A 23,944-nucleotide genomic window follows, 5' to 3' on the forward strand; every position below is an offset into this window, starting at 1 on the left:
GCTCCCTGGATGCTGAGAACCATTAGAATCATAAGTATCTCTAGCCCCATGGTCATAGACTGGAGCCTAACAGTTCTGTCCTTCAGTCATTTTGCCAGTTATGGGTGAACTTCAGGCAGTTGAGAATTGGGACTTGGTTCCACTCACCTCCCCAGTACCGCAGATACTTCTCTAAGCCTCCTGAGTCTCCAGAAGAAGGCTGACAAGGGTTTGAGAACAGACCTCCTCATGAGGTTTCCTGTACTTCCTGCTGCTGCTGTCACTGCTGCAGCCCAGGCCACATGACCCCCAGAAAGCCTTTCTCACGACAGGTCAGCACTTTTGCTGCCAGTTGTGGCAGAAACCAGATGTGAGGAGGGGCTTGAAGAGGCAAAATAATGAAGAAGAAATGTACCCTCCACTTTGGGAGGTTTTACAGCTTGGGTAGGGAAGAAGAGAGTGATCACTATAACATGACAAGGTTCCTGACCAGCATCTTCTCCTCAAAGCCTCTGGTCTGGTTCAGCCAAGGACTGGAGATGACCAGGGCACTGTCATCAGTCTAAGGTGGTTTTGCCACACCTGGAATCACCTTGAGCCAAGTCCTATGAAGACCACAAACTCTGGGATGCCCACAGCAGTTCAAGATACTTTTTCAGGGAAATTCCTGAGATTTCCAGTTCTTTTTTGACACTTTATCCCAGAGTTTGTGGAATTAATTTCTGTTTCTCTGGAATTCTAAGACTCTTCTGTGGCCTCTCAGAAATGGATGCAGAGTCCATTCCCCAGTTTGTACCTGGACCTGTCTTATACCTACCTCTAAAGGTACAAACTCCTGATGGCTTCCCTCTCTCCTTCTCCTTTCCTTCCTAGAGAGGTGGCTATCAAATCACTATAGAGTAGTTAAGGACATCCTTCAGGTTCCATAAATATTTATTGAGCATCTATTCTATGCAAGGTCTCCTTTAAGGATTATGAGAAAGAGGAAGTTTTATGTCCCTTATAATGAGGACAATGGTAAGAAAGATACAGGCAAAAATAATGAAGATAAAGCAAAACATGTGAAATTCCACTAGAGACAAAAGCAAAGTACTGTGAAAGTCTGGGGAGCAGAAACTTCATTTATTTCGGGAGAATTAAAAAACAGGCTATTAATCCTGTTTCTAGTTTTAAATAATAGATATGGAAATAAGTTATATATGGTAAAAAGTGCAAGATGAGTAATGGCATGGCACTGGAAAATTTAGTTATGTTTTGAAAATAGAAAGGAGATATTTTGCCTAGAGTATATGAACACATGTAGAAGAGTCATGGTAGATAAGACTAGAAAAAGCAGCTGAAATCACTTTGGGAAGAACTATGACTGGAGGTAAATGAATTCAAAGTCAAAGGTATTTGAGTTTAAATCAGTAGATATGAAGAGTTGTGGAAGGTTTTTGAGTAAGGGGTATTTTTAGAAAGAATTTGGCTTGAAGGGAGTTGAGGCTAGAGGTGGAAAAAACATTAGACATTCATGCCTATGCAAACTGTGGCAATAGGTTTGGAGAGTGTTAGCGAAGGCATGGAGTAAGGTAGGGTCTGTGGGCATAGAAAGAAGGATCCAGATTCAAGACAAAAAAGAGATGGAGCTTGGCTATCAGTGGTGATGAGGGGAAAAGGCACTAAGGATGGCTGAAGACCTGAGACTGATACCCAGGAAAATGGTGGGAAGCACAAACATGGACCAAGGGAAGATGAAGAAGAAAAAAACAGTCTGGACAGCCCAGTTCTTGCTTCCTCTTCCTCCTTTCCACCCCATCTGGACAGCCATCTTGAGACCCCCTGTGTGTGAGGTCTGGACTCTCAGGAGAGTAAGAACCTTTTCTGTATAAGAGGCTGGAATTTTTTTTACTCTTCTCTTGACCACAGCGCTTCAAGGAATTTCTGACCCAACAGACTACTTTGATCACACCTTCTGGTTCCTTAACTTCCTTAGGAGAAACCATTGAGAAACAAATTTTTACGTTCACCTGCCAAGTGTTCCCAATAGTGTAGACTCTTTGTTCCAAGCAGTGATAATAATCTCTACACACCTGTACTATAGAAACTTGAACTGTGAATCGCATTTTTCACATTGGGGTAAATATGCCTCAAGGATTACTCTACATGAGGATTTTATAAAACCAATGAATGAATAAAGGGCTCTCAGTCTTGCTGACATATGTCACAGGGCCTGGGATTACACTAGTCTACTTCATAACAAGATTTTTTTATATATAGTCCATCCTTATTTTCAAATTCTGTATTTACAAATTCACCTACTCACTAAAATATATCTGTAACCCCAAAATCAATAGTAGAGGCACTGTCTGTGCCATTCACAGACATGTGCAGAGTGAAAAACTTTGTACTCTGGATGTGCTTGCTACTAGCTCAGGCTGAACCTGGCGATGCTCTGCCCTCTTACTCCAGCTCTCATGCTATAAACAAGGGCCCTTTGGGCAGTCTATTTGGTGCTAGGTCTTTCACATTCTTGTGCTTTTTGTCAATAATTTCACTGTTTAAAATGGTCCCTACGCCTAGCGCTGAAGTGCTGTCTGGCGTTCCCGAGCACAAGAAGGTTGTAATGTGCCTTATGGAAGAAATACATTTTACATAAAAGTTCTCTTTTATTCCTTGCAAAATACAAGAGGGTAGATGCCTTTATGATCTTCATTTTACAGATGATGAAGCCAAGGCTAGTTATCTCAATTCACAAAACTGGTACCTGGCAAAGAGCCAGTGTAACCTCTAGTCTGGCAAAACTTAGCCCTAGTTATCCTTTCAGCTTCATCCTAACTACAAGCTTCCCAACATGTGCACTCACACATACACAGAAACACTCACAGACACAACTTCTAATGAAATCCTATCACTCATCCAGCATAAAAACAGAAAGCCCTGACTGTGATCTACACAACCTTCTCCCCTTCCCATTATCTCCCTGAATTCATTGCCTATTGATTTCTTTCTCCCTCACTTGGATACAGCCACACTGGTCGCTTTGCTATTTCCAGATTGTGTCAGGCTTCTCCTGCCTCAGGACATTTGCACCTGCTGTTTTCTCTGTCAGTTAATCTCTCCCCCAGAAAAACACATATTTCAGATCCTCATTTCCTTCAGCATTTTATTCAAAGTTCCCTTCTCAGTGGGTCCTTCCCTGGCCGTGCTAAGATATCAACCCCTACCCTGGCATTTCACATGTTTTTTACCTTCTTTATCTTTCCTCCTTAGCCCTTACTGCTACTAACCTTTCAAGTCCATCTCAGAATGTAGAAAGGGAAAATATGCCCAAGAGGATGCAAAAATTAAATGCCCCACAGGATTTGGCACTCTAACCTATAATTAAAAAGGGTGAAATTCCGGCCAAAGCTAGAGTAAGTCAAACAAGAACAAGAAAGGAGGTGACAGAAAAGTTACTCATGTAGATGTACAGGGGAATTTTCTACTTGTATTTGAACAGTGAGGACACAGTTTGAGATAAAAGCATAAAATCAGATTCCATTCAGGCTATTAGGAGTAGCAAAGAGAGACCATAGAGGACAATTGCTAAGGAGAGGCCATACATAATAGAGTTCAGTAGTAATACCAGAGTTTAAGTAACAAAATAAGCTGGAAATTTCCATTAAGAATGCAACTGCAATCTTAAGGATTTCTAGAGGCTTGGTGAACAGTGCCTAGCAACTGCATCATAGCCGCATAACGGCAGGCTTTTGCAGGTTTGCTGAACCTCGTGGACATGGCAAACCTTAAATACCCATGAACTCAAGGACTGGAGGCCAAAGGGGACTGTTTAGGGGAAGTCTAAACATAAGAAAAACTAGTTGCAGCAACATGGCTGGGCTGAGCATGATGCTATCTTAATACTGCATAGAAAATATGGATGCAAGAGAAATTGTTTTCCATTATCTGGAAATCTGGTACAAGTCTCACTGTTTCCTCTAAAAACAGAACTTCTCTAAATTCTTTTTTTTGCAGACAAAATTGAGGAAGCAATAAAAAACTGCTTAAATTTAGACTTAAATTTGATCAAGTGAGGAGTCATCAGGATCATAGTGATGGGAAAACTTTTTGGAAAAATTAGCCATGAGAGCCAAAACTCCCAACAGCCAAACAAAAACATTTTCAGCTGTGCACTCCTAACTTCTGGAGGGCAAATTAAAGTTCTGAGAAAAAAGACCACTGGCCCCAAGGTCAGAAGCTGATTCAGCAATAGTGACTCAGCACATGTTGTGTGCTAGGTAGGTGCTATTCTATGGCTAGGAATACAGCACTGGATAAAGCAAAGTCCCTGTCTTTGTGGAAATTGTAGTTTAGTTGAGGAGGAGAGGAACAAAAGTATATACAAGTATATAATGTAATGTCAAATAGTGATAAGTGTCATTAAAAAATAGAGCAAGCCCTTTGGAAAAACAGCTGATTCTAGAGCTAGGGCAGGAAATATACATGATAAGCTTGAAACATCTCGTGATGCCAGAAAGTAAGGAAGTGCTCAAAAACAAAAAACAAAAGACAAAAAAACACCCCACACTAATGGGAGTATGTCAAAGGGATCCAGGAGCAAACTGAAAGGCCTCCCAATGGCCAAAACTGGAATAATATGAACAACAAAACAAAGTGGTACTAAATTATTACCCAAGGTATAAAATAAATATCTATGAGTCCATATGATGTAGATAAGTGAATGAAGATACAAGTCTCCCATGAAGAAGAATTCCAAATAATTTATGTAGCTAATTCTCCCTGAGGAGGGGAGACCTTACCCCCACCCCTTGAGCGTGGGCTGTGCATAGTGACTTCCTTCCACGGGCACGAGGCAGGATGCCATAGTGAGCTCTCTCAGCTGGCCAGCCCACAGTTTTCTCCTGGCTCTTCCATGTACTACCTGCATGCCTAGGGGAAGTCCCTTAACCTCTCTCTGACAAGAATGCTTTATCTGTAAGATGTAAATCATATAGAACCTGCCTCAGTGTGTTTTTGTGAGGATTCAATGAGTTAATATATGTAAAGCACTAACACCCCTTGATATGTGGCAAGTGCTGTACAAATAAGCACTTAGTTCCTATTGCGTAGAAAGCCGCTGGGGGAGTTAAGCAGCAGCATGCTGCTGGCTTCAGTTATCTCTGTGAGGGGTCTCTCTGTGTCCCCTGCGGCAGGAGCAGGGCTGAGAGGTCAGGCAGGAGCCCAGAGATCAGTGGTTGAGGCCTGAGTGATAGTGAGTTAGACCAAGGTGGTCATGGAGCAGGTGGTAAGGCCTAGTCATTCAGAATAAATTTGAAACTAAGATGGACAGGACTTGTAATGAATTAGACATAGGGTGTAAGTAAAGAGGAGGAACAAAAATGTCTCCAAAAAATTTAGCTTGAGTAATTGAGTGAATGGTGGCACCATTTTGATATGGGAAACATAAAGTGGAAAGGGTTCTGTGGTTGGCTGGTTTTTTTTTTTTTTTGTTGTTGTTGAAGGAGGTATTAAGAAATGTTGAGAGGAAAGTTCAAGTGAAAGGAGAAGCTCTTAAGGATCCAACTCTGATAATATAATCACAAATGATTCAAATATGGGAAGAAGAGACTGCGTTTAAAGAAACTTATATAGTTACAGAGTTTGTTATTTAATGAACTTAGATTTTTTAAGTCAAAAAATAGAATGTCAGGGAACTCTACCCACACATTGTACCAATGTCAACTTTCTGATTTTGATGATTGTATTAAGTTGAGATGTATCCAGGAGGAAGGGTATTATTATTTCACAATAAGAAGTTTAAGAAAAATACTTTTGTTCAGGAGAAGGAGATGGCAGATATTTTGGCGGCTTTAGCTGACGACAGTGCTGGGATGTGGTTGACAAACTAACACCAGGGCGGCTGGGATCAATGGAGGACACACAGACACGAAGAACAGTTTGCTGGTTGCCAGAGGGTGAGGTGTCGGGGGACTGGGTGAAAAGGTGAAGGGATTAAGAAGTACAAATCAGTAGTTACGGAATAGTCACAGGGATGTAAAATACAGCATAGGGAATGTAGTCAATAATATTGTAATAACTGTGTATGGTGCTAGCTGAGTACTGGAAATATTAGGGGGAAGACTTTGTAACATAATTTTCTAACCACAATGCTGTACCCCTGAAACTAATAAATAATATTGAATGTACGTTGTAATTTAAAAAAAAATAATTTTTAAAATAAAAATAATTCCAAAGAAGGATTGCAGAAGTACCACTTTATTTTGCTCACATCAATCCACATCCAAAGTGATAGTTCAACTTCCAGACAAACACACTAAGTGACAGCTAGACAAAACACCCAGTACTGGACAGCCCTCTCATAGAAGAAAGAGGTGAAGGGAGTAAAGGTATTTAACCAAGAAAGTTGCAGACATCCAAGAAACATTGCTGCTGTCTTCTCAAACTTGATAGACTGCCATTTGGTGTCAAATTTAGGTAAGTGTTTGACTCCCTTTAGTTACAATAAACTTTTCACAAAACACCAAAAGTGTTTTTAAAGAACACACAGAAACCATTTTAGCTGTATTCAAATTTCTTATTTTTTAAAACAACTGAAGCAGAATAAACATAGAACATCAACCTTAACTGTTACTTCGGTTGGTTTGAAACTATCATTTCTTCTAAGGGGGCCCCCTTTACTACCAGCACTTTCAGTCATCTCTTCCTGCACCTGTCTCACGAGCTATTGAGATACAAGACCTGTGGCTCACACTTAGGGATCAAATGTTTCAGCCTTTCAGATGAGACCAAGAAGTTTTAGATTTAGCATTTGCCTTGACTGTCAAGGAGGGGGTATAACACCTTTCCTATTTTTCCACTTTATCTGTGGATGGAACATAAGATGGATTTAATGCTTCTAGATTAATATTGCTATTAATATTAATTTATATGATATACTACAGTGAAGATTAAACAAAAATTTAAAAGGAAAGAAATTATTTGGCACTTTGCTATTATGAAAAGCTACAAAAAGGTATGACAATAAAACCCACTGAAAAGGATCTGTCATGGTCAGGACATGGGACGCAAGGACTGAAGATGGAAGTTCTCAATGTACGGTGCAGATGTAAGGCGTTCTGGTTAACATGGGGAGTGACCACTCTGTTGCTTTGTTTTTCAGGCCTGAGTGGAAGGCTGCTGAGTCAAGAAGCAAAGCCATGGGCCCAGGTGGGCCCAGGGAAGATTGCGGAGGAGAGGGCTGTGGTGTGCTCCCGAAGGATAAGGTGTAGGCCCTGACCTGACAGCCTGCATCCTTCACCTTCTCCTCTTCTGTCACTCAGTGACAGTTGTTCCCATGTCACCTTCATAATAATCTACTGCCTTTGCCCAGGAAGTCTTAATATCAGCCAATCTGTAAAAAGAAGCAGGAGGGAGCTCTGGAAACTGGAATGGAAACCTTTGTTCACGTCCTTCACTAGGGCAGCCCCAAATCCCTTTCCCAAGAGCCATAATGAGTCCCCAGGAATAAAGAGTATACCCTGCCTTCCTGGCCCAATGTTTTATCAGGGGAGGAGAGATGTTACACCCAAAGCAAACACTCAACAAGAACTTTCTCACTGATTCAGAAGGTGTGGAATGAGCCTCTAGCCATCCTGCCATAAACAGTGGCAGAATTCATGCATCTACTTATTTACTCATTCATTCATCAAATATTTATTGAATGCTTCTATATGCAAAACACTGTTCCAGGTGAAAACAAACCAGACCAAGATCCCTGCCCTCATGCAGCTTGTATCATCATTGGGAGGCAATGAGACAAGTAATTAAGTGGAAGATATAACTTATTAGGTTAGATGTGCTATAAAATGCACTAAGAAGGGAGATTACAAAATGCTCAGATAAAGGCCTAAAGACAAGAGAGTAAGAAAAGCAAGAAGCAGAGAGAAGAGCAATTCTGGAAGAAGCCAGGGAGTATGCCTCGCACATTCTAGAAACAGAGGCCAGCAAAGCGGAATAGATAACAATGTGAAAAGTCAGTTAATAGCAGGACATACTGTGGAAAACCTGTAGGCGTTTGTAAGAACGTTGGCTCCTGTTTCGAGTGAGGAGGGGAGTTGTTGGGAGTTTGGGAAGAGGCTGGTCTATGTTAGTTTCACAGACTCCCTGCTGTCATGAGAATAGATGTGATGGTGGGGCAGGGGGAGCACATGGCGAAAGCAAAGCGGTCAGAAAGTCACTGTGACAATCTAGGCAAGAACTAATGATGGCTTGGAGTGATAAATAGACAAGGTGGGGAGAGGTGACTGGGTCCTGGAACACTGGACTCTCATTTTTGGGATGCCTGCCTGGATTCACCTTTAAACACCTGGTTGGGGACAAGCAGGAATTAGGGTATATGAAGCTGGAGTTCAGGGTCTGTGCTAGTGATATAAATTGGGAATTGCCCTTACAGTTAGGACCTTGTAGAAAGGTCCTAAAATTAGATGGTGGTTACAGTCATTACACTAGATGAAAACACTGAGAGCACAGGTGGAAGAGAGGCAAGGCCTAGCCCAGGAGCATGTCAACCTGAGACAGAGAATGAGAAGAAAGAGGAGGAAGATAGGGGGGCACCCAGGAGGTCTGGGTCCTTCTTTCCCCTCACTGCTCTCTCCGACTCTGGTTTTCTCTTTGGCTTCATCTCTCACTTTACCTCGCTTGACATCACTTTTGGGTAAATAAAGATGTTTTCTATCAATGTACATGAGCCGAAAGACATATTTACTGGGTAACCACTATTCTTTTAGTTGGGCGATTCTCTACAAAGGCACACAGATCACTGTTCAGCGCATTTGTTACAATGCGTGGATCAGCTGGAACATCCAGTTACCCAGCCCCATGGCAAGTAGTGTTGAAGATATTTTCATTATTGTTGCTGTTGCTATTGTTCAGGAGCTCCTTGGCACTCACCGCACCCTCCTCCTTCCTTCTCCCACTTCCCACCCTCTGATCCAGCAGGCAATGAAAGCTCACATCATTTCACTTTGGTCCAGCTGCCAGGCTGGGGAACAGATGTTGTATTGTTAACACAAAGAAGAAAACAAACAGCCCCCTCCTCCGTGTTCTCCTGCCTCCCCCGATCTCCCATTTTAGCCCCCTGGTGAAAATGGGCAAACAACGTCGGGGAGAGGAGAGGATGGGGCTCCAGTGAGTAATGTCATCCTCCTCGGCCAAGGCTGAGTCCCGACCGGAGGCACACAGAGTGTTCTCCGGGGCCCTGTTTACAGCAGACACGAGTTCTGTCAGCTGAGTGGCTGGCTCGTGGCTGGTGATGTGAAGATGCTCACACTGAGTGGAGCATTGAGAGGAAGAAGACAATGACCCTCTTGTGCTTGTGGCCCCAGTCATGAATCTACCTGCATTTGATGGCAAACGCCATGACCAAAAGACAACCTAGGGCAGAAGGAAAAAATTTCTTAGCTGAGGTCTATTTCTGCACATTAATTATTCCTCTTTTGGAAGCTTTGAAAAGCTGGGAGTGGGGGCGTTAATCTCTTTTCGGGAGATCACAAGTTTAGATTCTTCTGTCGTTTCTTTCACTTTTCCTGCAGACCCATTCCTCCCATGGAGACACGAGGGAGTGGTAAGGGGTCGAGTAAGCCTGGGAAGAGTAAAGTGAAGGCTAGAAGTGAACTAGTGCAAGGAGATGAGGAGGGCAAGTGAGGACAAGCAGGGCCTGCAGGGCGTTGTCAGCCAGGCTGTCACTTGGAGCTTCCCTTGTGTTTATACTAGGTTGCACTGGAAAGATCTTAGGAAGGAACATGGTATACAGGAAGCAGATACAGAGTTCTGTGAGGCTGCTGTAGCAATCAAGGTAGCAGACAGCAAAAGACCTAAGAGAGAATTAGAGTTGATTCAACTGTAGTCAATGAGGCAAAATTAACAGGGCTCAGGAACCAATTAGGCATGGGGAGCAGTCCCTGAGGATGATTAGGGCCATAGTCAAAAGTTACTGGTTCTAAGCTCTGAAAAAGGTTATGCCCACCCACCCTCCTGTACACATCAAAATAAAGGTAATATCGAGACATCAAAGAGGTATAAGGAATTCCAAAACGCTTTTGTGTCTTTCTAGGGTGGCTACTTTGACACATTCTTTAAGCACTAAACTCCTTCAAAATCATTATTTGGCTCCTTAGTTTTGTTTTCTTGGTGTTTCAAGCAGGTGCCTTTTGGGCTCATTGAGTAGCCCTACGCTGGATAGAGTCATGGAATTCAAGCATGTGCCACTAGGTGAGAGCATGCCTCTCACAGAGAATAGGGATGCAGGAGGAGGCGCAGCAGGAGGCAGACCGGGAATGATGAGCTCAGCCTTGGACTGGATGTGTGAGTTTGAAATATCAATGGAGACAGACACTGCCAGAAGGCAGCTGATTCGATGAGTCTGGAGCGGAGATGGCAGAACTGAGTGTCATCAGCACTCATGGGACAAGGGGCAGAGGAGAGTCATGGGAGAGGATAAGGTCATCCAGGGTGAATCTGTGGAGGGAGAGGGGAGATGGCAGAGGACCTAGAATGAAACCTGCAGAAAACTGGCCTTTTAGGGACTGGGCAGAAAATGAGCCCAATGAGGACTATCAGGAAGACAAGAAAATTCAGGAGGGAACAGAGCCCCAAGGACTAAGGAACAAAGGAGTTTCAAGGAGGACATAGTGAACAGTGTGAAATGCTACAGACTGATTCCAGTCAGCTAGGGGATGTGCAGGGCTGATTAGCACTCTTGCATGTAGCATCAGAGGGGCTGCTGGTGGCCTTACCACTGAGAGTGATTTCTGGGGAATAGTATATGTGGAAAGATGAGTGACAAAAAATACGCAATGAGTTTACACTGTTAGTGGTAGCTCTAAAGCAATAGAAGGTTGAGGGAGCGTTTATGCAAAGATGATAGAGAACACAGTAATATCTCAGTTATATCTGCCAGGCAAATGCATCAAGACCTACCAGAGTAGGGAGCAAGGAGGAGGCTTTAATACATAAATGAGTTTTAGAGGAAGATTTTTCTTTGTACCATCTATAGGTGACAGAGGGTCTGCTGAAGTAATAATTTTGTCTGGCTTGGATGTGGTGTTCTGGAAAGCTGGACCAGAATTTATCAGACCTCTACTATGCATGGTGGTTGATGCATGAGCTGCTGTGGGGAATTCAGAAACAAGGAGCTCAAGAAGCTCATCACCTCATGGAAAGAGAAAACTGATGTCAGAGGCTGTCAACCTACAGTGTAACATACCAATTGTCTTTGCCCTACACAGTGCTTTTGTAAAATTAAACAGTCATTTTTTTAAAATCACATAAAAAGCTGGCTATCTGGTATCTCTTGAAAAACTAAGAGATATATGACCCTTGACCTGCATTCCCACCAGGAAGCAAGTGACTAGAGAGAAGGTGAGACTGCCCATTAATGAGAGTGCCCATTCTCCAGTTCATCCCAGGCCCCCAAACTGTCTATTAGCTGACTTACAGAGGAGACTTCATTTACAAATCCCTAGCCTTTGGGAAGCATTTGTGTCTGTGACTCAACCCAGGAACAATCTAAATCATAAATGACTGCAAACTAGAATGTGTGAGGCCAATAGCTATGTTCCAGGTATTCAGGGAAAGAGGAAATCAGTAGAATCGAATAGTTGAGCAAAGCTTCCTAGACTTGGTCTTGACAAGGAGGTAGAATAAGAATAGGTGTTTGGATGGACAAACAAATGAATAGATTGAAGAGTAGGAAGCATTACCCTTGGGTTCAGGGATGGGTTTGATGTATGTGCACAGTATGCCCAGCTGGAACCGAGGGAGCACAGGTCTGGCAGCTTTCATTTAAAATTTGAAAACTTCTTGTTTTAGAGCAGGGAGAAGATATTTCAACTTCTTTACTTATTTCTTTACTCCCACACAACTGTCCTGCTGCAGAGGCTTTCTAATAACATCATTAATCATCTAGTGATATTGCAAAAAGCTGCTCCCTTGGAAGTCAAACACAAAGATCATAAAACATTAGGATTTTGTATCTAAACAATAGTCCCACCCTTGCTTGCACAATTGTATCAATTCTGTGGGTAGTCATAATACCTAAGTCATCTTCCCTTTTATCTTTTCCAGCTGGTTGTCTGTGCCCATCCCCAAGGAGGGTGTGCTCTTCAGGCACAATGAGCAGAAGTTCCAACCTTGCATCCAGCTCCAAGTTTCAGACAGCATCTGAAGTGACCTCAGAAGGGTGATCATTTATTGATCCCTCTGATGATTTCTAAAGTTCAGGAATGAAACAAACAAACAACAACAACAACAACAACAAGAAATGTCAGCCCAAATGAAAGAAGGAAAAACATTAAACTTTTACTAACCGTACTATTCATTGACTCCTGTTTCAATGACCTTATCTTTGTCTTCCATTTCCTGTCTTCTGAGTATGACCAGCTGGGTATGGAAAAGCCCACTTGACACCTTATGACCCTCTAAAATGTGGCCCACCAGTTAGCTGACAAACCTCACTCTTAACTAAGAACAGACAAATAGGAAGTATCAGATACTTAAGAAAAACTTCCAACATGAAAGATGGAGATAATAAGAAACAGTAATAAAACAAGCTAGAGGAAGCAGAGGCAATTCAGAAAGCACAGAACTACCATGAATATATAATTAGTATCATTAGCATCTTCAGAGAGATAGGAAAAAGGTGATATCCATGAAAAAGGAGTAAGATGCAAAGAGAACAAAGAGAAGCATGAGAATAAGGGAAAAGTGCTTTATTGTAAAAGGTTATTGTAAAGATACAATACTCATAACTCAGTGGGAGATGCTCAGTGGGAGATGTAAAAATTTAAGCTGAAGGAGTCTCCCAAAAAGTACAAAAAATGTGCAAAGTGACAGATGAGATTTTAAAAATCAGAGAATCAATCTAGGAAGTTACTTTTCTGACCAATAATAGTTCCAAAAAGAAGCAGAAAAACGATAGAGAAGACACTGCAGAAAAATAATACAAGAAATTAAGAATACAAAGTTACAGACAGAGGCCTGTCAAATATACCACATGATAAATTTAAAGTCTCACACTAAAGTATATAATAATGGAAATTTAACATTCTAAGGATAAACAAAGATTTCAGGGGGTGGAGGAATAGATCGCAGACAAAGAAATGGGGAATAAGAATAGCAGTAGACTTCTCAACAGCTCTAGAAGCTAATAGACAAAAAAAATTTTTGAAGCATAATTTTTATATATTCCCAACTATAGGTCCCAATTAAGTGTAAGCTTAGAATACAGACATTTTTATAAAAGCAAGATTTCAAAATACTTATTGCCTATGTACCCTTTCTCAGTAATTCTCAGAGAATGTGCCCCAACAAAGTGGAGTATAAATCAAGAACAGGGAGGGCATGAGACCCAGGAAATAGAAGATGCAATGGAGGAAGGAGATAAAGGAAGTCCCTGGATGACTGTGGAGGGAGACCTCATGTGCACAGGTCTGCAGCTGGTCAGGAGAACAAGCCAAAGAGGCTGGAAGACAGAGGCTCCTGGAGGAAGATCTCCAGGAAAAAAAATGGAGCTGGATGCACGTAGGCTTCAAGAGTAATGTGAAATTTGGAAATTGGTATAGAGAGGATGTTAAATGGTGTAGGGGAATTTAGCATAGATACGAAGGTCACTGACGAAAGAAGAGAAGGGGGGACAGGAGGAGGAGGAAGCAGGCAATCATAAAGTACCTGGAAAAACAAAAGGCTGAAGTGATATCCACCAGTGGCTTAGCATGAACAATCATTCAGTGGTCATCAGAATCTGAACACTGAATGTGGTTTTTAATTCTCTGTTGGAGGAATGGAATCATGAGAGAAAGAAAAGAGGGTATAAAAGATCTTAAACTTCATTGATGGTAAAAAAATAAATAAAAGTCAAATTATTCATCTAGTGACAGCAGTAAGAGAACATATTATTTAAAAATATGGAAGTACAAAACACCAAAAAGAGCAGAAACACTTGAATGCAATTGTCTCTGGGGAGCAGAGTGGGAGGGGGGTGGTCAGGAAGCTACTGGACTGCAGTGATGATAAGTGTTTGGAGCACTTGTGCCTTGTTTCAACAAGGCCTATGTCACTTTGAATAAAATTTAAATTAATTTACTCTCAGAAATAAATAGGAGTCCCTGTCCCCTGAACAGTTTTAGAATAACTGTGCACCCACCAAGGTTCATACTTGTAAAAGTGACAGCTCACTTCGATGCGTCGCTGGTGCCTCTGACATCTCAGGAGGCAGTTACCGACCCGGAGCTGCAGCTCCCTTCTGCAGTCACCTGTGCAGACAAACACTTGCCCCACGTGCTCAGGCAACAGCTGCCTCTGCCAGTGCCTGTGTCAGGCAAAGGGACATAAACAAGGCAGACAAAAATAGGTGTCTGTGTGGGGTGGAGATATTTTTACCTTCATCTTTAAGCCTACTGTGCATACACCTACTATGACAGAGTCTGAATGTTGCACAGTGGTGAAACGAACAACTAGTTCTCAGACTCATTTAGAGAGGCCTAGACAAAGCTACAGAAAAACAATTAAATCTGCTAAGTTGCTGAGATTTCCAGTATCTCCTCCCAGCAAAAAACTATTAGTCAGTTAGTCTGAATAAAACATCCTACCTAGAAGCACTGGAATGCTTCATCCTGAAAGGTAAGGGTCAGAAAGGACCTCAAAGTCATCCAGTCCAACTATCTCATGAGATGCAGAGAGGTAGAGGGACTTGTCCAAAGCTACCCAGCTTACTTGCATTAGAATTACATTGCATTAGAATCAGATCTAGAATACTGAATGGGGCTCCATACTGCCTGCCTCAAAGCTGGACCTGTAGCCTGCAGGTAAATACAGATAGAGATGTTATAGCAAGGGGTAATGCTGAAACTTGTGATCCCTTCCACCACTCCAGACTGCCTCACAAAGCAACAGCAATGAAAGGGGAGCTGTGAAATCCCACAAGGCAGAGGCTTACCTCTGCCTGAGCTGCCGACCTTTAAGATGTAGAGTCCATGCATTCAACAGTGACTTACAGAGCAGTCCATATGTCCTAAGGGACTTCCAAGGAGAGGTGTCTAATGGACAGGCAGGTACTGGGATCTGAGAAGACAGATTTCAAAGTCTTTGACATGTAAGTGGTGATCACTGCCATACTAAAGAGTGAGATGGCCCACAGGAAATTAGTACACTGAGAAGATGCCCACGACACAATCCCAAGGAAGACCAGCCTTCGGACAAATGAAGAAGACAAGGAGCCCCTGGAACCTAAACCTGTCTCTGAATAACTGTCTTGACTGAGGTATGAGATTCTCATTCCTTTTTCTCCTCTCGAGTGTTAGACATGTGTTACAAGCATGTGTAGCCAATACTTGAAGTGACAGGAGAAAGGAAGTGGGAGAATTTAATGGTGAGTAAAAGCATTTGAAGTTCATCCTGGAGAAGTTGGTGGGACCATTTCTGGACATCCTGTAGAAAAGTAGGCTGCTGTCCACTCTGTTGCCACCCAGGCACTGGTGCCACCAGCACAAGCCCGGCAAAACCTGAGGAGCACAGGTGTCTCCTGGAAGGCCACCTTCAGTAGAAGGCCACCCACCCCTGCTGAGTTGACTTAGTCCAGATCAGAGCCTGTGCTGCTCAGAGCCATTTGGTATAAAGGTTGGGCAAATAAGCACTTTTTCTGTACTGAGGGCAAAGACCAAGGAGACTGGGATATGACCAGAAAGGTTACCATATGCTAAAAGCAAAGGAAAAGAAGCAATAACAACTACCTCTCACCCAGTTAAGTGAATTTCTCAAATAAATATCATTTTGTAAAAAAAATATATAGAAATTCCAAGTAAGATAGTATTGAGTTGACCCAGAAGGGGTGTTGGTTGATTGTTAGCTTTTGATTGGCCCACAATCCAGAAAGTTTTATGAGTAAGAAATTCCTCATAAAACTGGTCTCCTCCCCCATGTCCTAATTACACCAGGCCCTCCCTGGAGGCCCTCCCTGGCCAGGATTAGAGAGAGCTAGAAAACACACAGAGAAGAGCGAGCCTGGGCTTAGGAGCCAGGCAGCCTGTTTAATTGGCTTTAATAATTATCATCAATGTGACCTTTTGAGAGTATGTAATGTCCATGAGTGTCAGTTTCTTTATCTATCAAATGAGGATGATACATACCTCTAAGAACTGAACAAGGTAGTATTTATAACAAGGTGCCAATAGGCAATGACAAGTGCACCCTCACATTCTACTTTCTCTTGCTCATCTTACCCTTGACTGCTACCCTTGGGTAAGCAAGATAACTCTTCATCTTGACTTCGTCCAACTCCTTGCAAATTAGACACACTGTCCAAATTGATCATGGTCTCACACTTTTCTCTGTGGACCATCAATAGATGGGATTCTACTATCATGTCACCAAGCTATTGCACCCTGGACATTGTATATACCAATCATGGGGTATGAGCTGTCATGCTTTTATAACTCTCAGTTGTTTAACTATTTTGTTTTGAGAAAATGTTACATTTCTATAAGTCGTTAAAGGTAGTGGGAGCTTAATGTGGATCTGGTCTTCTATTATCCCTAACTCACAGAGTGGCTTGAGTGCCTCAGTTAAATACAACCTGTCCCATGCCCCAGCTCCACCCCCTCCCCCAACACACACACACAGACACACAGACACACACACACACACACGCAGACACACACACACACACACATTGATATGACTAAGCAGCTGCTACTGATCAACACTGGTGAGATTTCCCTCTTTCACTTTTGTTACTCACCAGCCACCAGTGCTGTTTTTTTCTGGTCTCTCTTGCTGGCACCTAAGTGGTTCCTCATTGCTACGTTTTTCCCTGAAGTTCATGCCCTCAGGCACCTCAGGCAACCTAGACAGATTTAGCTCTTCTCAGAAACCTTTGCTGACTTTGTTCCCTGACTGTTAAAGGTTTGGCTGCTCCCCAGAAAGCGTTTTGGGCTGGTTCCCCTCACTTAGAGGTCTCTTCTGGTTCTAGTGACTGCTGTGCCACTTGCATAATTGGTCGTTTGAGTCACGACAAGCCATGGTATTTACTTGGAGAATCAACCAATTTGTGCTCTTGGAGGCTGAAATCCTTCATTCTAGCTTCTGGCCCCTTGGAACTCCCTCCCTATTTTTCCTTGCCCTGAACAGCCTGTGGTTGCACTCAGTGATTGTGGTCACTTCCCATTAAGCCTAAGAAGGAAATAATAAAGTGACTAATAAAGGCCTTCTCAACTCTCTTGTCTGGGAGTAGGGCCTCAGATCCCGTTACCAGGATCCAGCGCAGTGAAGCACACATAGAAGATACTCATTTAATGTTTGCTAATTCGAATTGTTCTAGCTAAAATGAGAGGCTAGAGTCAGACTCCCTTGGTCAGTAACTAAATGAAAAAGAAATGCAGGTGAAATCTATTATGTGTTTAGATATGCCCATTTTCAAGAATCCCAAATAAGGCTCAAGGACCACACTGAGCCTTTTATCATTTCAATGATTATTTAGTTCTCCTTAACATAGACTATAGGTAAATCAACCGATTAGCAAACATTTATCAATCACCAACTTTGCACAACCAGCTATGGGAGTTTCAGAAGTGAGTGACAAAGGGGAGATAAGTGACCTAGGGAATAAGAGCATTTTAGGTAACGTGGGCCAAACACAAAAAGAATTCCACATGGTCTCCGCTGTTCTGGAGTTCACAGACTCCCTGGGCACACAACACTGATCCAGTAACATGAGACAAGAACCAGGGCCAAATTGTGGGAAAGACAAAGCAACATTCTGGGGAGGCTTCATGGAGAGGGACCTTGTGTTGAACTTGAAGAACGGGAAGGATTGAACTGATACAGAGAAAAGGAAAGGACTTAGGAGAAAAGAGGAACGTGTACATAGGGCACATAGACCAGAGAGAGAAGCAGCACAGTAGCACACAGGTACGTTACAAGGGGGTAGGGGTGTCTGTAAAGTGCTCGTCTCGCTGCAGTGAAAGTATGTGCAAAGGGAGCCTAGCCAGCGTCTGCTGAGCCTTGAAGGCTCAGCTCAATCAAAGAAGCAGCTACAGACACCCCCTCCCCCGCAACAGCTTGAGCAGGCTCCTGTTGAGAAGGGGAGATTTTGCCCTTGTTCGTTAAAACTACTAGCTATGGCCTCTTTCCAGTCCCATATTCACCTCCACCCCAATTTAGCTGCCCTTGCTGACATGAAAAACCAGGTTAAAAAGTGTACGTGAAATCAAAGTAATCCCAGGTCTGTGAGACAGTTTATGCACGTGCCCCACTGTGAGGGCCTCTCGAAGTGTCTGCAGCAGCAGACACTTGCTTGAGGACTCTACCACGAGGTGGTGGTAAGGGCCACCAAAAGCCATGGTTCAACAGGCAGTGAGATGAATGAACCACTATGCCCTGGGCAGGTAAGAAGCCCACATGCTCCTGGTTGGCCACTGTCCTGGCATGTGAGTGGGACCAATGGCCCAGGGGTCACTGTTACTATCCTGGATGATGTATAGAGAAGAGAGTCAGATCTATTTTAAGAATCTCTTTGATTGGTCACATGGAGAAACTGTTACTCCAAAACAGGTATTTACCAAGAAAATAAAGCTCCCAGCAAAACAAAAGGTGAGTATACTACCCCCAGTAACTCTTTAAACCAAAGCAAACATCCAGGCAAGTTGTGTTTGCTCTGCAGTTCTTGTTTTTTGCCCTTAGTCACCTGATTCTCCAAGTTCCTGGTTGATTTCCTACTCAGGGTTAAGCTGAAAGGGGGCAGCTGGGAATACCAAAGGACGAGGATCTCCAGAGGGAAAGGGGGTGAGGGGGACACAGTGGTTCTCTTGTTAAATGATGAAACTGTTTTTCCCCCCAGGAAAGTCAAGGGACTTGACCAGGCAAAACCCAAAAGAATCCGGAAGGTTTAAGACCCTCCAGCAGAAAAGTGTCCCCTCCACTTATATGTGAGGATTCTGTATTCACGGATGGGAAGTACATCAAATATGGTCTATAGAGAAATTACTCAAACAAGGCCCAGACCATCAAGGTGACTCCAGCAGCCTTAAAATGAACACAGAGAGACTTCAAATGTGTTGGTTATGGCGGCTGCACAGTGGTGGGACTTACTTTGGCTGTCACAACAGTAGGACTCCAGCTTCTCCATGGGTCTCCCCAAGCCTTCTCTACCTCTCAGCTTCTAAGATGTGCTACCACACTGAGTCATGTCTAGTTAGGAAATCTTTATGTAACCTGTCCTGTGAAATTTATAATCTTGATTAGAGCACAGTGTGACACATATCCAACAGAGAAAATAATGGAAGGAAATTTTTGAATACTAGAGAATAAGTGGTATTAGAAGAAAAGCAGGGTGTGGGTGGGGACAGGTCGGTGTGGCCTAGAGCACCGAGTGGAAAAGACATTGCCTGTAATGGAAACAGAGGTCCCTTGCCTGCTTTCCAGTGCCTTCCATAATCTGACTTCAACCTGCCTCTCAGCCTTACCTCCCAGGACCCTTCCTCTATGTTCAAACCGACCTGCCCCCTAAGCTCACCTTGCTTCATGAATTTTTTTTTCTTTAACCACTTAGCACAATTCTTCTTTTCCTCTCTGCTTCTTCAAATGCTAACCAGGTTCAAGGTCTGGCTCACACTTCTCCTGCTCCCTGACACCTTTCCCAGCCCCTCTCCCAGCTCTCAATGACCTCACCTAGTTCTGTGGCCACAAGCATTTCACGTGCAGCGCTCACTGTCTGGATGTTCATTCATTCATCCATCGTGGGCAGCCTTGGGATAGCTCTGGGCTTGTTATCTCAGACTGTTACCTAACCTGCAAATTAACTACTTTCCCTTTGAAGTCCCAGACCTCCCACCTCCCTCTCCTTCATCTAGAATGGCATATTAGCTCCATAGCCCTATTTGTCCTTGGGTCCCCTCTTCTTATCACCATATGTGCACATATAATAAATTTGGTTATTTTCTCCTGTTCATCTGCCTCATGTCAGTTGATTAGACCAACCAGAAGAACTTAAAGGTAGAAGGAAATTATGTTTCCTCCCCCACTGTGATTCCCTTGTTCTCTAGATGTTCAAGCATGGTAGCCTTTTGGGCCATCAAGCCCTGCCTCTATTCCTTCACCTTCACCCTGTTTTCCTCTCACTTCTTTCTTACTCCCAGTGGTCTCAGTCCCTGCAAAGTCCATCTCCTGGCCCTTTGGAGGAACTCTTCCTTGCAGCTTGCGTCAGGTTTCTTTGAGGTGGTCTCCCAGCTGCTGTTGGCTGTCCTTCCCACTTACTCTCCACTCCCCTCCCTTGTGCTATCCCCAAAGAACCCAAAAGATTATTAAAAACTATGTCTTTGAGGGGCTAGACACATAGGCTCTGACAGTGGCCTTTGGGCTGCGCTGGCTACCATCCCCCTACAGAAAGGGCGTTTTTGTTCTAGAACACATGCCAGACTAAGGGCAACCCAGGGAACAGAAAGAAAAGCATGATGTGGGAGAATCATGTCGGCATTCCCAGGAAAACAGATAAAACTCCCTTGTCTGAGCCAGCTTTATTTTGGCAGAGTTCATGTTGAATCACTTTTCTTGCTTGAGCACCAAAACATACACCCACATAGTTCTGAGCCCTGCTCCCAGCTGTCAGGTAACTGATTCAAACTCCTTTCTCAAGGAAGTTCTCTGGTCACAGGAACTGCAAGAGGGGGAATGAGCAGTTATAAACAATCCCCCATCCCCACCCTATACCCCAAGCCCACATATCCCATCTGGAGTGCCTACTCCTCTTAGAGAAGGGTGTCTGATCCACCTACTTTCCTGATAAACTTTCAGAAAGAGGTCGGAAGGGATGGGACATGGATAGTGTTGAGTGGCGTCATCAATGTCATCATTTCTACTTCAAAACTAATTCCTGGAGAAGAACACTGTCTTAGTCTTGGAAGGTAAATATCTATTCATTAAATGTCAACCATTTATTTGGAAGACTTTTTAATGGGCAAATACTCAAAAAAGAATGCCAACAGCAAGAGCAGGCAAGGGTGGTGGGGAACAGGCTATCAGATGGTAGATACCATCCATGTATTGCAGGCCGAGACAAAGACAGGCATTGAACAGAAAACAAAAACAAATACATCAAAATACCAGAAGTTGTCTCCAGGTTGTGGAATTTTGGGTGATCTTTCTTTTTTTCTGTGATATCCAACTTGTTAATTTTTTATTATATTTTATTTTGAGAGAGGGAAAGGAAGGAAGAAAGAGAGGGTGGGAACCATCCATGTGAGAGAGAAACATCGACTGGCTGCTTTCTGTAGGCACCCCAACAAGGGGACAGAACCTGCAACCCAGGCATATGCCCTGACCAGGAATCGAACCAGTGGCCTTTCAGTTTGCAGGACAATGCCCGACCCACTGAGCCACACTGGCTGAGGCTGTGCTGTCCAACTTTCTTACCATGAGCAAATGTAACTCTAGTAATGGTAAGTAAATTTTTGTTTTTCAAATGTAGATTGCTTTGCCCTGCCTCCACCTCATCAAGAAGCCCCAACGAAAGCTGAGTGACCTTGAGGACAAAGGCCTGTAGATCTTCCTACCCCATGGCCTGGTCCTCTTCCCTGCTGTCCAGCACTGTGTCTAGGGAAGGCCATTACTTTTATCTGAGGGCAAGGGGGTGTTGAAATCCACACAGCAGAGGAAGCTCAGGCACACAGGTCTGTAGGAACCAAGCTCAGAGGCAGGTTTAGAGGCCGCTAATGAATCCACAGCTGCACTACCAGCCCACCTCCAGGGCTTGCTCCAGTAAGATTCATTAGCAAAATGAGAAAGGGAAGAGATGAGGAGTAGGAGGGGAATGAAGCAAATGAGCCAAGAAGGGGATTTCTAATAAAGAATTGAAACTACCCTGTCCAGGAGCTGGCAGATTTCCCAGAACTTCTGAGGGTGGGAAAAGAAGGGCTGGGAGAAAACCAGGGGCAAAGTTCAAGTCAGCTCAGGGACACCCCACCTTCTCCCTCTAGCTCCAACCTGGCCTTCTCATTGCCAGATCTTTTAAAATCCCTTTTGTGTTACTCTTATCTCCCTTAACCAACCTTTAGCTCCCATCCCCACCCCCAACTTAATTCTATCACTCTTGAACAATCTGAGCTTGTTTCTCCAGGGCCTGTAGCTCCAGCTGCAGGGGGTGACAGTCACACCCCAGTTCTTGCTGAGGGAACTAGTTTGTGAGGTCAGGGAGGAAGTCAAGGGTGAGGCTGGGTGGGGGTGGAGGAGAAAAGCTTGGAGGAGACTTCACTTGGAGGAGACACTCAGAAGTGTAGAGAGGACTTCTGAGAATGCCCAACCCCAAGCCACCCCCACCCAATTATACTATTACTGTGGTTTGACCATTGAGCCACCTTCAGTGTTGGGTTCTAAGTGGGCAGATGTCCAAGGAGGAAGCAGAGGGGAAAGAAAGAGCAGGCACAGAAGTGTGATAGAGATTTCCTATGAGGGGGAATTGCCCATCTCCGCATTCATCTGGCAGGGCCTTGTGGAAATGGCAATTGGTCGACATCTGTCCTTTAGATACTAATGTTTGACAGTAGTTTTAACATGCACACCTAAAAAATGTGTATGCATGTGTTTTGTTGGATTGAATTGTGACCCAATCTCCCCAGAATTAATCAGATAAACCCAGTTAACGAGTTCACTAAGAGTTTTCACTTTTCCCTAACTTGAAGTTTTAATCCTCTTCTGTCTTCAGGAAAATGAATAATCATTAGGGCTTTCCCAATCCCTACAGTTATTTCCTTCACTCTCCCTCACTTTGGCCCTCCAAATTCTGCATTTCTTCTCACCACACAAGCAAAAACATGTGTTTTTCAGGTGAGCTGATGAATGAGAAGACTTTCCCACAGCTCCTTGGCTCCGGTGATACAGAAGTGTCTCACACAGTGTTACCACACAGAGCCTGGCCCTGAGTGGGTGTGCCTAGGGCCAGCTGCAGTGTGTGGGTTCTTGACTTTGTGTAGGGAGGATTTTGCAACGTGAGTCCAGATGCCTGTGAGGATATACTTATTAAAGTTGGGATAGTAAAACAAGGAAGAACTTAGCATAGAAGAAGCAACCAGAGAGCCTAGGCTTGGCTGCTTTAGAATACTGGGAAGTCAGAGAAGGGGCCCTTGAGGATAGCCTCAGAGGACTAGCCCGGGACAAGCTGCCAGCGTCTCATTGCCTTAACAGTTAGGAAACATGAGCCTGTGGAAAAGAAAGAGGGGGAAGAAGAAGGGAAAGGGAATGGCATGGGCTATTCCCCAGACCCCAGAGGGGGAGCCTCTGGGTCCTTTGTCTTAAAGTCTTTTTATCTCTTTTTTTTCTTGCAGTCAGGAATCTTAGGGGAGGTCTCAGGGAAGGGTTTCCATATAGTAGGAGTTCTCCAGGTGTGCTCTTTCAGAGTCATGGTCTCCACTGATTGGTTAGTGCTAGGGCAAGAGGTCCTATTAGTCATGAAGCTGATCCTGGCTTTGCCCACCTGGTTTTGCTGCTTTTCTGGGCCTGGAGCTGAAACACAACTGAGGCCTTGATGTTATCTCCAGGGAGGAAAGGCCAGGAAATGAAAGATTGTCCTGGGGGCAAGGTCCTCTTTATCCCAATTTTGCCCCCTGCCAGACACTCTTCCCCCTGGTGACCATCTGCCCCTGGCTGTGAATTGCTTGGCCATTGGATTCAATTATCTGTCTCAGTTTCCCTATTCCACTGGCCAAAGACTTTCCTTAGCTTCTTACAATCCTGTCTCACTAGCACTGATTGAGGCCAGGTTCCCACAACTTTCTGCCTTGTTTATGTGACTTATTGCTTGCGTCAAGGTGTTCCTGGTAAAATTGCATATGTCCCCTCCTAGGCCTGCGGCAAACTCTCTGGCTGCTGCAACTGCTACCACCCTGGCTTACCCACTCTCTCCCTAATCACAGCCTTTCTTCCTTGCCTCCCTGCAGGCAGCTGGATGGCTCAGGGCACTTCT

The sequence above is a fragment of the Phyllostomus hastatus genome, unplaced genomic scaffold (genome assembly GCF_019186645.2).
Source record: "Phyllostomus hastatus isolate PE091 unplaced genomic scaffold, TTU_PhHast_1.1 phas_contig_283, whole genome shotgun sequence".
NCBI lineage: Eukaryota > Metazoa > Chordata > Mammalia > Chiroptera > Phyllostomidae > Phyllostomus > Phyllostomus hastatus.